This window comes from Pteronotus mesoamericanus, unplaced genomic scaffold (genome assembly GCF_021234165.1).
Source record: "Pteronotus mesoamericanus isolate MK-2021 breed Mesoamerican mustached bat unplaced genomic scaffold, CSHL_Meso_final contig_90, whole genome shotgun sequence".
Lineage (NCBI taxonomy): Eukaryota > Metazoa > Chordata > Mammalia > Chiroptera > Mormoopidae > Pteronotus > Pteronotus mesoamericanus.
In genome coordinates this window covers 9200215-9215519 of record NW_026555277.1, presented here as the reverse complement: position 1 = coordinate 9215519, position 15305 = coordinate 9200215, and the positions used below count along the sequence as shown (strand labels likewise).

Here is a 15305-nt window from a genome sequence, read left to right as displayed (position 1 = left end):
ATTTAGCACCCCTCTGCCTCCACACAGGAGGTGACTGTGCAAGAGGCTGGCTCTGTCGCACCTGCTCGGGTCTCTGGGCCCCCCATTGGCCCTATTCAGGCCCTTCACGGCCCCTCGTCCTCTCTAACTGTAACCACTGCTGCAGGAGATGGGAGGCAAAAGGGGAAGGGCAGGTGAGGATCAAGAAATGTCTGCTGGTAGGCAAGGGACACTCAGAAGCAAGCACAAAGGCCCAGGGACAGAGATGAGTGAGATATTACACTGCAATACCTTGGGAAAGTCATTCAACCTTTGGATGCCTCAGTTTCCTTATCTGTAAAACTACAGCTCTGTCAGCCTGTTTTATGTTGTAAAGGAATTAAAAGAATGAAATCAGATAATGCACTGAAGTGCTTTCTAAGGCCTAGGGCACTGTACAGATGTCATTGTTGTGAAGAGAAACAAGTGCAGGAAGGGGGGTAGGGAGGGGGTCGACTGGGAAGAAGCAAGAACACTAGAAGATTCTGGGGTAAAGGGTGGAAGAACTCTACTCTGGATGAAGAGAAAAAGGAGGAAGATGGAGAGAGAAGCAGAAACTCAATTCCCACTTAAGGAAGAAAAAGCTCAGGGCATCAGAAAGGTGGAAGCCAAGGGAGACGCAGAGACTGCAGATGCGCCCCCTGCGAGCCAGGCCCTCTGCCTGGACAACACTACAGCCTGGAGTTCCCGGAGGGGCGGGGGAATGTCCCCCGGCAAGGCGGCGAGCTTTCACGCAGAAAGAAGCAGATCCCCCCCCCCCCCCCAACCCCCGGTCCTGCCTGCTCCAATCAGCATGCTTCTCCATGGTAACCCTTGGCCCTCAGAGCTACCAATTGGTAATAATCAACTGCGATGTTTCTGAGCACCTACCCCATGTCAGGCACTGTGCCGGGCACTGCACACGTTATCCCATCTCATCCTCATAATAACCTTGTCTTATTCCTGCATCTTTGAGGGTAAAATGGAGGCTCAGGGAGGTTCCATGACCGGCCCAAGGTCACCCAGGCAATAAGAGGCAGAGCAGGAGATGCGCCAGGTCTTGGACTTCAACTGCTCAATGCGCCTTTCTGATGCACCCTCCCTCCTCTTTTCATTCAACGAATTCCATCCAGAAAGAGCAAGTGTGAACACAATGGTAGGGATGAGAGGGCAGAGGGTACCTACGCAATAAAATAGGGACAGGGCTGACACTGGCTGCATATGAAAGGTGAAGGCCAGGTATGTCCACCTCTGGAAAGCTGATGGATTATTTAGGAATTTCCCTCCCAGATACTGATGGAGAACTGAGGACCAAAGTGGGACCTGGCCAACAAAGAGAGTAGGATGACCATTCAGGAGGCTCCAGGAGCAGCGTAACCTTGACCTCCGACCCTTTTCCACCTCCTGCTCATTTGCCCTCCAGCCCAGCCGCTGTGGCCCCATCCGGAGTTGTTCTAAACTGCCTAAATCGGGCCAACCAGTGCTCTGCGTGGCTTGCAGAATAACTGAAATACATCCCCTCCCCCTCGACACCCCTATTCCCATTGAGAACTAGGGGAAATACCTTCAAAAGCCCCTCTGCGAGACTGCGCACCGCACACCCCACCCGGATTCTTCTCGCTCCCCTCACCCCACCACAGGCCCTCGTCTTCACCTTGACCTGAGCCAGCTTGGGCCCTAAAGCTTTGCATAAACAAAGAGAGGAGGAGGGGACGACCCCGCCCCATTGACGCCCCCCCCCCCGCCCCGCGCCCCCGCCGCTCCAATCTCGGGACCCCAGCGCGTCCCGTCCCTAAGCCGCCCCCCCTCACCCCAGGGCCAGCTGGCCCTCGAGGCCCCTTACCTTGGCTTGGCATTTCCGATGACAGGAGAAGCTGCAGACTGCAAGAGGGTGAGACACAGAAAGAAAGTTTAGCCGCGAGGTATGAAATGGAAACTCCGGCGAAATCTCCTCCCACCCCGCCCGCAATCGCGCTCGGGAGGGAAGGAGGGGCGCAGGGAGGAGGGGGCGGAGGGGCGGAGGGGGCAGCTGCCGCAGCTACCCGGGGCCTGCGGGCCGGAATACCGAGACTGCGGACCCCGGCTGGGCAGACGCTGAGCCCCCGGGGCCAGAGCCCCTCGGGTGCGCGGGAGGGTAGGAGGAGCAGGGGGAGGGGACGAGACCGAGTGCCCTGCTGGATTCTTGCCAGGGGCAGAGGTGGCCCGGACCCAGGCCCCAGCCGCCTAACGCGCCAAGGGATAAGAAGGGCCTTCTCCCCTTACAACACACACCAAGCAGGCGGCCAGCACGGGAACCTCCATCACATTAACTCTCCCCCAGAGAGTCACACAGGCCCAATTCATGGTGCAGAAGAGGGCCCATGAGTGCACACACATACACATTTACACCCATACACACACAGATGCTCATAACCACTTACACCAATACACTCAGCCATATCTGCACACATAACCATACACACAGCCTCACACACGCACGCCCATGCCCAGGGAGAAACCTTGGGGGTGGGGTGAGGGGACCAACACACACACACAATTTTCATAGCAGACTCTCCGAATGCAGTTGGACCCAGACATGTGGACAGTTGCTCACACAGAGTCACAAACTTCAGGTGCATGACTTGAAACATGCACCCAAACACATACACACTCAGGATTTGCTCCTCCCTCCCACTACTAGAGACTGGAATCAAATTTCCAAGGGGTTCCCTCAGCCTGGAATGTCCCAGCCCTGCCCACCCCTCCCTCAGGGCCCTCCACCCAGGGGCTTGGTGGTCCCCTCCCCACCAGGTCCCACAGATAGGGTGTGAAGGGTCCCTGAGCTGAGCTTCTCCACTGACTTGGCCTGACCGGCTGCCTAGTGCCTGCTGAGGCAGGTGGGTTGGGGACACTGAGGGCGGGGAGGCAGGAGAGCTGCCCTGACCCCAAATCCTGGACAGGCACAGCCTCTGGCCACAGCCAGCTGTTCTGGCCTCTTGGATCTACAGCTCCCACAACCCCTTTCCAATTTTGAGCCAACCTGATTCTCTGCAGAATGCAGGAGAAACTGAGGCACAGAGCTATTAAAAGAGGCTTTGGGGCTCCCCGCAGGAAGGCTTCTGGTTTATCTGTGGGAATGGGGGCCGGGGGAAAGCTGGGACGCACGCTGGATGGAATCTGGGATGTGACCTTGGCCACTAGCCCTACCCTGGGACCTTGTTCTCCCCAAACCTCGTCCTGGCCCCGGCTCAGAACTGTGACTCAGCCGGTGCTGAGCAAGGCTTTCCGACCCCACCAGCCAGCCCAGCTCAGGGACTTCTCCACCCCTGGCCACGTCAGGACATACCCACCCAGTGGCCACCCAAGTCAAGCCCATCTGGCTAGCCTTTCTGCTTCTCTCCCCCTCTCTCCCCTACCCCCCACTGCCCCAGGTGGCGACTCCCCTCCAGAAGGTGTTTCCACTCTGATAGCAGCGGCCCCACCCCCTATGCCTTCTTTTCTGGCTGTGGAATGTGGAATTGACAAAGCCTCAGGCCTTGTGGCCTGAGCTTGGAAGGCCCTCCCAGCCCCACAGCCAGGAGCGATCCCAACCCGGCCACTGCCTGCAAACTGAGGGAATCTTTCCTCTTCCTCCACTAATCAAACCTCAGGCCTTGCAGAAAAAGTCTTGGGCAGCCTCATCCACTATTCCCTACCTTCTTGCTGGTATCCTCACAGAATCCACACTTCCTGCCACCACCTTGCTTCCTACAGCTCTGAGCTCCATCAAGGGAAAGATATCTCTCTCTCTCTCTCTCCCCTGTCTCTCCCCTCTCTACCTCACACACACAGACACACAGTCACACTACACAGTGCCTGGTACACAGCAGAGGCTTAGATGCTGGCTCCGTTGGACCTGATCTCCCCCGGAGTTTAGGTGCACCCCCATTTAATCATGTCCAACACCACGCTCTTTTCCTGAGCCACAACCCTCCCCCCCACATCTCATATTCAACCCCAAAGGCATCTGTAAGTGTCCACTCTGGGCCTCCCGATCCCAGTCTGGCAGCACGGTGGGAGCCAAGACTCCATCTTCTACCAGCATACTTCTGACAGTTCCCAATGCACTAAGCTCTCTCCTACCTCAGGGCCTTTGTACTTGCTGTTCTAGCGCCTGGAATGCTCTCCCTCAGCCCTGCTCTCCACTGTTCACCACCCCAAATCTGCTTCTGGAAGCCCCTGAAAGTCATTTTCCCAAAGAGGCTTTCCCTGACCACCCAAATTACAGTAAGTTTCCCCATTATTCTTTACCCACAGCACCCTGATCATTTCTTCGCACGGCTCACAATCCAAAGTCACGTGGGGTAACTCCTGTTTACATATGTATAGTATATCGTGCTAGACTAGACTCGTGAGGGCGGGAGCATACCTGTTTCACTCATACCATATCCCCAACAGCTAGACTAGTATCTGCTCCAGGGCCACAGCACCAAACAGTATCTTTGTGCAAATGAGCAAAAGTCCCACCCTCTGGGTAGACCAGCCACGTGGACACACAGCTGAGTACGATGTCTTAGTGGGAACAGTAAGAAGGTGCTTTTCCTCCCCTTGGACGCAGCCTTGTACATGGGTTCATGTTTGGTGGGCAAAGCAGGGCTCTCTTCTGTAGGCGCCTTTGGCACTGAGTGGCCTGTGTGAGCATACAGGGCAGCCCTGCCTGTCACACAGTGGGCGGACGCTCAACAAATGTCCCTGAATGGAGGGCAGATGGAGAAATCATTGGGCAACGCAGTACAATGGGCCGAGTGCTGGCTGTGTGCTGGAATGCGGAGCTTGTCCTTGAAAGTGGAGAATGAAAAAAGACTGCCCCCAGCCCCCAGCTCCCAGCCCTGAAGGCAGAAGCTCAGCAAAAGAACTCAAGTGGCAGGTGTGGCCACGCCCTGGGGGATAGATTTTTACACCTTCAGAAACAATTCCCAGGGGGCTCTCTTGCCCTGGGTCTCCTCTAAGGAAGGCACCTTTATATCTCAGTCACCTTTCTCAGGTCTTCTCCCACAGAGCATCTTCCTTCCGCAGTTTGAAACTTGGGCTTGCCCTTCCGCACATTCAAATGTGTTACGGAAAGGGAAACCGTGGCAGCCAGTCTCCCACGTGGCCCTAGTGTTCCTCACCTCCCGATGTGCACACCCATCTGTAGTCCCCTCCCACCACGAATAGGGTTTGGTTTGCGTACCCAATCAGCTCTCAGAGAAATGATGACAGGTGACTTCTGAGGCCATCGGCATAGGCATTGTGGCTTCAGCCTTGGTCTCTTGGGTCCCTCACTCTGGGGGGAGCCGGCTATCCTGTCATGAGGACACTCAAGCAGCCGTATGGAGAGGGCCACGTGGCGGACAGCTGAGGCCTCCAGCCACCAGCCAGCAGCACCTTGGCCGGCACATGACAGACGCCCCCTGGCAGTGAATCCCCCAGCTACAGTCAGGCTCTCAGATGACTGTCACCCCGGCTCACAGCTTGACGGCAGGTTTATGGGAGCCCCAGAGTTCAAACTGCCCAGCTAAGTCACTCATGATTCCCGGACTCAGAGAAACTATGTGAGGTGATAAACTTTCTATTTGTTTTAAACTTCTAAGTGTGGTGGGTAGCTAATACCGATAACTAACGCAGAATCCAGAGCACAGGATCCCTCAGAAAGCAAGAGGACAAAAGGGGATGCTGGGGACTGAGAACAGAGGCCATCGCGTGGGTCCTTCCTTGCTCCCTGGGCACCTGCACGCTCCTTCCTGTAACTCCTTCTTCCTTTTCCTCACCCTGCCAGCCAGTCAGCCATCATGGCCCAGAAGGGAACTCCAAAGAGGCTGCCGAATCTCAACCCTCCTCCCCAGCCCACCACCACTGCACTAGTTCGGACCAATTATCCTTCCACCAGCCTTGTCTCCCTTCATCCCACAGAGTTACAGACCATTCTCAGGTGCGAGCTGATCACCTCACCCCGCACTTAGAAGCCTCTGCAGCATACTTGTAGGGCTCTGCCTGGCCTGGTCTTGCCTCCACCTCCAGCTGCTGCCCAAAAGAGACCTGTCCCTGCCACACCAAGCCCCCCAGCTGAAATTTAAATCTGCAAAAAGCAGGTCTGGAATGGTGAACTCATGAACATCCTTCAAGGCCCAGTCCAAAATGTCCCTCTCTGGATAGTCAGACATTCAAAGATGGTCCCTCTCTCCTCTGTGCTCCCATAATCCTCAGCTCATACCCCTTGGAAAACTCTTGGCACCTGGAAGAACTAAGTAACCCTTTATCATGCGTTCTCCCTCACATCCAACTGCTTTTCTAAGGCAGAAAGGGAGGTCCTGTTCAACTTTGCAGCATTGAATCCTGCCCCTTCCCCTGGTTCAGGGTCTGATGTATGGGTGGGACTCAATAAACGTGCAGCAAATTTCAAACTGGAAGGATTTTCTCCAGTCTAACCTCCTGAGACTAGAGTTGACATTCTGGGGCAATGAAGCAGGCACCAATGAGGGGGTGCCCTGTTCTTCATTCAGCTCCAGTCCCTGTTGGGAGAGAGCAAGTAAGGACCATGGTCAGTGCTTCCCAAGTGCTTCAGTACCAACATCACCTATACTCAAGACTAGTAAGGGGGTGGGAGGACTCAGGGAGTTAATCCTTCATCCATTCGTCCACTGGTCCTGTTCTCCATCTACCCACTACCTCTCAGCTGTGGGTAGACTGGCTTTCAGCTCAGATACAGGTCACGTGCTAGCTCTGTGACCTGGGGCAAGTTACTTAACCACTCTGAGCCTTCATTTCCACATCTATTCAACAGGGGTCATAATAGCATCTACACACCGGGTGGTTATGAGAATACAATGAGTTACTGCGTGTGGCTGACCCAGAGCCTGTTAGCAGCATCTTCATCGTGTTCATTGTCGGCATTGTTGTTACACAGACGAGCCCCTGTCTCCTAGTCAGGAGACTTGGGTTCCAGTCCTGACTGCTACACGTAGCTGTGTGACCTGGAGCAAGTCAGTCCTTGTCTCTGGGCCTCAGACTCCTTGTCTTCATTCAGCTGGCTCGGGTGTAAAACACAGAGACTTGCTGTCCCAGCTGGAATGCTCTGGGCAGAGCAGCCCTCCAGGTCACTGGGGTCCCACCGCGCCCTGCTGTCTCACACTCATTTGCCTGCATTACCCCTGAAGGCGCTTGCGTTCCAGCCTCTGGAACAGACGGCAGCCTCCACGCCCTCTTCCAGCTGTGAGATCCTGTGCCAGCCCCAGTCAGTCTCTCCATCACAGTCACTACCTCCCTCCTCTCCCCTCCAACCAAGGAAGCGGGGGATCCCAGGCTCCAACCCTGAAAACATCCCAAATGCTGCGGAGGAGACCCTGGTCTGTGGGTGACAGGGACACCCGCTGCACAAGGTACCACTTCTCATGGGGAAGGAGCGAGGGCAGGAAAAGCCCAAACCTCCCCCCCACACACACACACACTCCTGGCGTCCGTCAGATGCCTGAGTCCTCCCCAGACACGCATCTCAAGATCAACCCTGCCTGAGCGGACGGTGGCCTCCCCCACCTCCGAAGGAAGGGGGTGGCCACTTAAGACAATGACCCTGCAAGACGAAGCCCCCTAGAGAGGGAACCTGTCAAATCGAAGTCCTATGCAGCCCTGGGAGCCCCATCTCCATCCATGGGTGTCAGCCCTGCCCCCACCCAGAAGAGCACAGCAGGTGGCCTGTGAGGAAGCTGAGAGCCCCACAGTGGGGAGGGGTCCGTAGGTTACCTGTTGGGCGGAGAACTCCACCCCCAACCCCAATGCTTGGTCAGCTTCTGTCCCTCTAGGCTTCGCATACTCTGTCCTGGAGTGGCTTCCTGCCTCTCGGGAACACAGGAAGCCAACATTGTTGGGATCTAAATGGCCTTTTCCTCCTGGCCTCGGGTCGGAAAATGAGCAGAGAGCCTCGGTGTGCACCTGACCCCGCAGATAAAGGCCCCCACTCTGGTCCCAGGCCCACCTCAGCTCCCTCCCTGGCTGCCCACCTGCCGGCCCGCCCTGCCCCGCCCTACCTCTCTTCATGGCCTGGCCTGGGGGTGTGTCACAGTTGATATCATGAGTCAACTTGGCTAGGCCATGGTACCAGGTATTTGTTCAACATTATCCTAGATGTTTCTGTGAAGGGTTTTTTTTTGGGGGGGGGGCGGTGGATAAGGTTAACATTTAAATCAGCAGACATTGAGTAAAGCCATTACCTTCCATACTGTGGGTGGGCCTCGTTCAATCAGTTGAAGGCCTGTATATAACAAAGACCACTCTCCCCAAGCAAAAGGGAATTCTGCCAGCAGACTGTTTTGATGTTGTTGCTGTTATTACCAGACTGCCTTTGGACTTGAACTGCAGCTTTTTCCAGGATCTCCAGCCTGACAGCCTACCAGCAGATTTCAGACTTGCCGAGCCTCTATCATTGCGTGAGCCAATTCCTTATAATAAATATCTATCCATCCACCCACCCACACAGCCCTGTTTATCTGGAGAACCCTGACTATTACAAGGGGCCCCAGGGGAGTGCTTCTGAAGTTGGAGCAAGAAGAAACCTTCAGATCATCCCATCCAATAGTTTTCAAACTTATTTTTGCAGCCTAACTCTCATGCAGATGGACTCATGCAGAATCTCAACGATACTGGTTAATATTTATTTAATGCTTGTCATATGCCAGGCTCTGTTCTGAGCACTTTATGTCTATTGTCTCCTTTAATGCCTGCAGTTACCTGGGGCAGGAGGTTTGCTGTGTGTCTCATTTTAAAAGTGAGCTAACGAGGTCTCAGAGAGGTGAAGCTATCTGCCTAAGTTCTCACTAGTAAGGGGCAAAGCTGGGGTTTTTAACCCAGGACATCCAAGCCAAGCACAAGACCATGGCACCATCCTGCCGCTGGATATACTTAACTCCTAAAACCAGAGGTGCTTTGGTCAAAGAGCTCAGGAGTTTCAAGGCCCCAGTCCCTTAAGCCTTCCCTTGAATTTCCCCCTTTTCCGACCCTTTCAGGCCTCTGAAGCAGTGCCGCAGAACCTCACAGCTTCTCTGAAACCCCCTTTAGAACCTCTGCTCTAGTCCAGCCCCTCATTTAGAGAAATGGAAAAGCCAGGCACAGACAGGTTAAGTGCCTCACCCAAGGCCACACAGCAAGGCTGCCTCTGAGGATTCCAAGGAGGTCTTCAGACACGGGGGAGAACCTAGGGTCCCCAGTGAAGTAACAGGAGAAAGGGCTGAAACCAGGTTTCTCCAAACCTAACCGGCGAGGCTTGTCCCGCGAAGCGCTGGAGTGCCTACCCCAGGTGCTTCCACTCTGAGGAAACTGCCCCCACCACCCAGGCTGAGCAGAAGGATGGGAAGGAGTCTAAGTCTGGGACTCCATCCAGGGCCAGATGGCAGCCCTTGGGCTCTCAGGCTGGTGTTCTGGTCTCTTCCCTTGGGTTTCAGCCGAGCAGGAGGCTGGGGCCCTTGGGCAAAGCCCTAGACTCCCCCAAGCATGGCCCCCAGGGATCCATGGGGAACCCACTGTTTGAATCGAGGAGCTCCTACACACCCCTCAACACCCAGCCTACATATATATACACCTTTCCTACTGAAGCCAGACAGGAAAAGCTCTGCTAAGTCAGAGACAGCCTTTCACACACACCTCTGTGTCAGCTTTGCCACCATGTTCTGCGATTGTCTGGCAGCATCTTCCCAGGTCAGGCACTGGGTCTTGGCCCCAATAACTACACAGCATCCGGCCCAGGGGTGTTCAGGTCATCGGTGTCAGACAGATGCTCACGTGCACACAGAAGGGGAGGCCGCAGCCTTTACAGATGCCAACAAGGGAATTTTCCAGGCTCTCCTCCTGTCTGGGCCTTAGTGAACATTCTTGGTCCTGCCCCTTATCTACAGAGGAGGAAACTGAGGCCTGAGCAGCAAAGTGATTAATCTGAAGGCACAACAGTTTTGTGAGTGCCAAGGCCAGAAATAGAGCCCGCGTCACTAACGGTGGCCCCGGGCCGCTTCTCTTGCCATTGTCTCATCCATCTCTGTCTCCCTCATGGGGAGCCTGAGTCCCTAACACTACTACTCATTTACAGCCACACACAGAACCTTGGGGTTCCTCACAATAACCCCCTGGGAGACGCGGGAAAGCGTTCCTCACTAACCCCATGGTATCTGGGAAGAAAAGGGCTCAGGGAGGTAGCAGACTGGCTGAGGTCTCACCGTGACCTCTTTGCCTATATATCCATCATGCCTATGCCCACATTTTCACCACCTTAGTTCTTCATCTACCTCATTGGTCCCTGAGTCCCCAGAACCAAGCCTAGACTTTAGGTTCCCTGACTCCCTTCCCCACCCTTGTCTCGCACCTCACCCCCTACAGCCATTTTGCATTAAACAGTGACATGCAGGAGGGTGAGAAAGGGAAGAACCATCGAGATTACAGGGCAGGGCGGCCAGAGGGGATGGGATGAATGCCCCAGTCTCTCTAGACCTAAAAATGTGTCCTGTCTGCGCCCAGCCGGGTTTCCCCCAACATTGTAGGCCTTGTGGAGACTGTAAATTCAAAGGCTGGATGTTCTATACACCCCACCCCGCCATCACCCCTGGCTGCTAATTCAGAGAGGTACCACGTTGTGGCCCAAGATGAAATGAAGACTGGAAGAGGAACCAATAAACCCCTTGGGTTGGGCTTAGTAAGTAAAATGTGGCCTAGATTTTAGTCCACAATTGCCCCCTCATCCAGGAACAGCCCATACCTGGTAGCTCCGGGTGGATGGGTGAATGGGTGGATGTATGGGGTGGATGTATGGATGGATGTGTGGGTGGATGGGTGGGTGGATGCGTGGATGGGTGGATGCGTGGGTGGATGCGTGGGTAGATGGGTGGATGGATGGGTGGATGGCTAAGGGGGCCCATTCCTCTCATGCCACCACAACCTCCTGTTTCCAAAGCACAGAGAGTTGGCCCATTTCTGCAGCCAGTAAGCCCAAGTGGCCCCAAACCTGCCCCCAGGCCTGGTGACCTAAACCCTCTTGCTGAGGATGCACATGTGTCCTGTAAAGAACCAGAGCCTCTCTCTGCCCTTGCTGGGCTGATCCCTGGTCCCTGCATGGCCCAGGCCTGACACCTGGTGGTACCTCTGGAGTGTGGCCCCTGGCTTTCTTCTCACTAACTCACCCAGAGCTGCCAAACCAGCCTGGCAGCCCACTGGCCACCTGCCCTCCGCTCTGGTTCATACCTGGTAGCAGGGCCAGGTGCTGAACCGGGTGAAACCGGGGTCATCCCTGCTCACGTTGGGAGCCTTCCAATCACAAGGGGTCAAATCCCATCCTCAACCCGAGCCCTTAGGCCAGGTCAAGTGCGGTTGCCTAGGATCACAGACTATCACAGGACTCAAGGCCAGCAATGTGCCCAAGGTCTCACAGGGAATGTGCTGGGACTTCCTTCTACCCCGCCCCCTTACAGAACAGCGGTGGGGGTCACTGGGGTGAAGGGAAGGCACACTGGGGAAGGAAGGAAGGAAGGAACTAGGGGGAGGGTCAGCAGGTTCTTGGGACTGGGTGGTGGTACAAATGAAAACTTTTTTTAAAAATCCCTCCCTCAGCAATTCCTTCCAGATTTCTCCAAGCTCCTCCCCTAAACCACTTGACTCAGTCAGAACTTCTAGGAGGAGGGTGGCACCATGTGGCTGATTTTGGTATTACAAAAGTTCCCATTGGCCCCCTAAACTGCACCTTTCTTCAAGGACTGTAAACCTCTCTGTCCTTTGGCTATACAGCAGGCCTTGTCTGGAATGCCCTCCACATGCACATTCACACACACACACACACACACACACACACACACACACTCGCTCATACACTTTCATCCACCCAGTCCATCCTCTGACACCCAGCTGAAGCTCCTGGCCTAGAAGGCTTCCCTCCAGAGAACACACACCCCTGAAAACTCTACACTGACCCAGCCAGCTGTGTGCCTGGGCAAGAGGCTGACTTACTCCGAGTCTTGGTTTCCCCATCTGTAAGAGAGGATGACGCCAGCACCCTCCAGATGCCCTGAACAATATACGAGATCGTGCATGTGGTCCGTCTAATAGTAAGTGCTTCCAGAATTGTTCACTAGGCCCTGCTGCCCAGCTACCCAGCTCCACTAGGACTGCATGAGGGACGGAAGGAGAGAGTCCAGGTGGAGTAAAGGTTCCGGGCAAGCAGGAGCCTGGGTGAGTGAGTTTGGCATACCTGACATATTTGACATTTCAGGAACTGTGCAAGGTACAGCTGGTTTAAGTTTGGACTTAGCAGGGGGTAGGGAGAGATGGGTCAACAAAAGCTGGCAAGGGGGGCAACCTGACAGGCCTCGCAGACTCAGGGAGGGGCCCGCACTTGGCGTGGAAGGCAGTGGAGGCTCCCAAGGCTTCACCAGGGAACCAACATAACTAGATCTACATTGAGTCCCGCTGCAGGCTGGCATGGAGGGTGGATTGGAGAGGGTGGGGCAGGAAAGGAGAGGCAAAGGGGCTGGAGTCAGCCACCCAGGTGAGAAACGGCGGCAGCCTGAAATGGCTGCAGAGAAGCTCAGTGACTCAGGCTGTGTTGGGGGGCCCTGGTGAACGACGGGAGGTGGGGGTGAAGGAGAGGGGGCATGTCATGGAGCAGCTGGGTGGGTGATGGTGTCAGTCACCAAGACTGGGTGTCGGGGCCTCCTGCTGATTTCACTGTGTGATGTGGGACAAGACACCGACTTCTCTGGCAAACAGCCAAACCCAAGACTGTTCTTGGAGCACGTGAAAACATGACTGAAAAAGCCTGGCAGCCAGCAGGCCCTCCCCCAAGTCTGACTTGGGGCCCCTCAAACCTGCGCCTAAGCTGCCACAAGAGGACTGAGGCTTGGTGTCTTTGTAATACTCCAGGTGCCAGGCACACACCACCCACACACCTTATACACACCATCCACATGCTAACCAAATGACCTCCATGTGTCAATTACATGCCTTTCACCCACACACCTCCCACATGCCACCACAAACTATCCACACACCTTCCGCATGCCAACACATACTATCCACACACCTTCTGCATGCCACCACATACTATCTATCCATACACCTTCCACATCCCATTCACAGCCCATCTGTATGCCATCCATATACTTTGTTCATGCCATCCATGTGTTATACCAGTCATCCACACACACAAGCTACATGCCATTTCCATGCCACCCCTCACCTGCCATGTGCCACTCACACACGTCCACACGCTTGCCATCTGGTGTCCTCAGCATCTCCCCCCCAAGGGAGAACCAGGCACAGATCGGGACCCCAAAGACACCCACAAAGCCGAGTCCCAGCCTGACCTGGCCCCAGGCCTTCCAGTCCCATGAGGACGTGCTCCCCACACCCCCAGCCCATTAGCCGCTCACCTTTGCAGGTGCAGCCCTCCCGGGTGATGACCTGCCGGCAGATACCACAGGGCTTCACCTTCTTGAAGGTCTTCACCTTGAAGTGGTGAGTCTTGGGGGCCTCCAGATCCTCTGGCTGTGGGAGGAAAAGCACAATGATCAGGGCCGGGCAGAAGGTTGGGGTCCTAGCGAAGGAGTTGGGGGTCAGAGAAGATACAAGCAAGGGCTCCAGAACAGGCAGGAGCCCCTTCAGGTGTCAAAGGCCTGAGCCCACTTCTGGGAGGAGGCACCCAGGGAAAGAGAAAGCTGTGGCTGGGACCCAGACTCCCAGGCGGGGTCAGTGTACTGGGGCTCGGGGGACAACTGGAGGCCCCAGCGTCCTGGGATGACTGGCTCCTCCATGGTTTCTTACTCACTTTTTTATTTACTTCGGTAACACGGTGCACTCATTTAAATGTATTGCTCAATACAACTGCGCACATTTACGCTCCACATAAGCACCCCCCCCCCCGAAGGCTCCCTCGTGGCGGTCCTAGTCAATAGCCCCCAAGGTAAAGACAGGTGTGACTCCTATCACCAAAGGTTGATTCAGACAGATTTTTAAACTTCATATGCAGGGATTATACAGTATGTACTCTGATGTCTGGCTTCTTTCACTCAGCCCTGTTCTGTGAGATTCATCCATGTGATTCATCACACAGAGCGGTAGCTCCTTCCTGTTCATTGCTGTGTAGTATTCCACTGGGTGAATAGAGCCGGTTCCTTTATCCATCTGCTGTTGACAGTCCTTAACATTTATACCCGTGTGCACAGAATGCCATGTCCCTCACTTCTCTCTCATCCTCGCCACCACCCCCTGACTCAGCCCAGAAGGCTTCTTACATCTTTATTTTTATTTTTTTCTTTCCATTAGGAAAATCTTAATATGTTAAGTAGCCTATTTAAAACTACACCACCACACACAGGAGATGAGCGGCACATTGGCTATCCAAGCCTTCTCCGTATCTGACCCACCGTGGGCTCCTGGGCCAGTCACGGCCCCCCAAACACCACGGGCCTCAGTTTCCTCTCCTGCACATGGCAAGGTGGGGCACCACACCCTTTGAGCTCTGACAATCTGTTCTTTGGAACAATGCACGGGAACACACTCTAGGGACAAAGCCCTACACCCATGCTGCTTGTAACCACCCTACCCCCACCTGCGGCTCCCAGCCCAGCCACAGGCTGGTGGAGGTCCCCCGCTCAGAGGACCGCCCAGAGAAGTTGGCCCTGCCTGCGGGCGCCATTTCTCTTCAAGGCGCCTCCCTCTGGTGTCTAACCTGGCTCAGTTCCCCGCTCCAGCAGCAGGGGCCAGCAGAACACTGAGAGCTCCCTCCTTCCCCCTTCCCCGGCACAGAGCTCCCTGACACCGCTTGTATACACTTGGACACACACAGAGACACGATCGCGGACCTGCAGTTCTAGGGAGAGGGTTCTGCTCTTCCAGTGCCTCTGTAGCACACTGCCCCCCAGCCTCCTAGTTCTGGGACGGGGGTTGGAGGAGGCAACTTGTATGTTCACACTGAGAAGGGCGACAGTCTCCCGCAAACCACAGCATGCCCCAGACTCCGATCTGAAGACATTGTCGTGGTGAGTCCTGGGGAAGAGACTGAGCCATGAGACACGCAGAGAGAAAAACAGACAAAGTGAGAGGAAGACAGAAAGCCAGAGTGACAAAGAGGCAAAGAGATAGAGAGGCTGAGGGGCAGAGATAGACAGACAGAAGGACGTAGTCAGAGAGAGAGGGAGAGAGAGAGAGAAGAGACAAGACAAAGAGTGAACAGAAACAGAGACAAAAAGACAGACAGAGAGAGAAGACAGCGAAAAGCCACAGGGAGTCAGATGGAGAGGGGAAAAAAAGACCAAGATAAAGCCAGGGACAAAGAAAGAGCCAAC

At 55.0% G+C, this 15305-nt stretch overlaps 1 protein-coding gene across 1 annotated transcript in view; it reads right to left on the bottom strand.

Moving 5' to 3' along the window:
- Positions 1–1878, bottom strand: part of TNS1 (tensin 1) — a 160012-nt gene extending 158134 nt beyond the window's left edge. The window contains exon 1 of the mRNA XM_054585676.1: positions 1841–1878. The gene's annotated coding sequence lies outside the window, so the exon portion shown is untranslated. The remainder of the gene's footprint in view (positions 1–1840) is intronic.
- Between the last annotated feature and the right edge of the window lie 13427 nt (positions 1879–15305).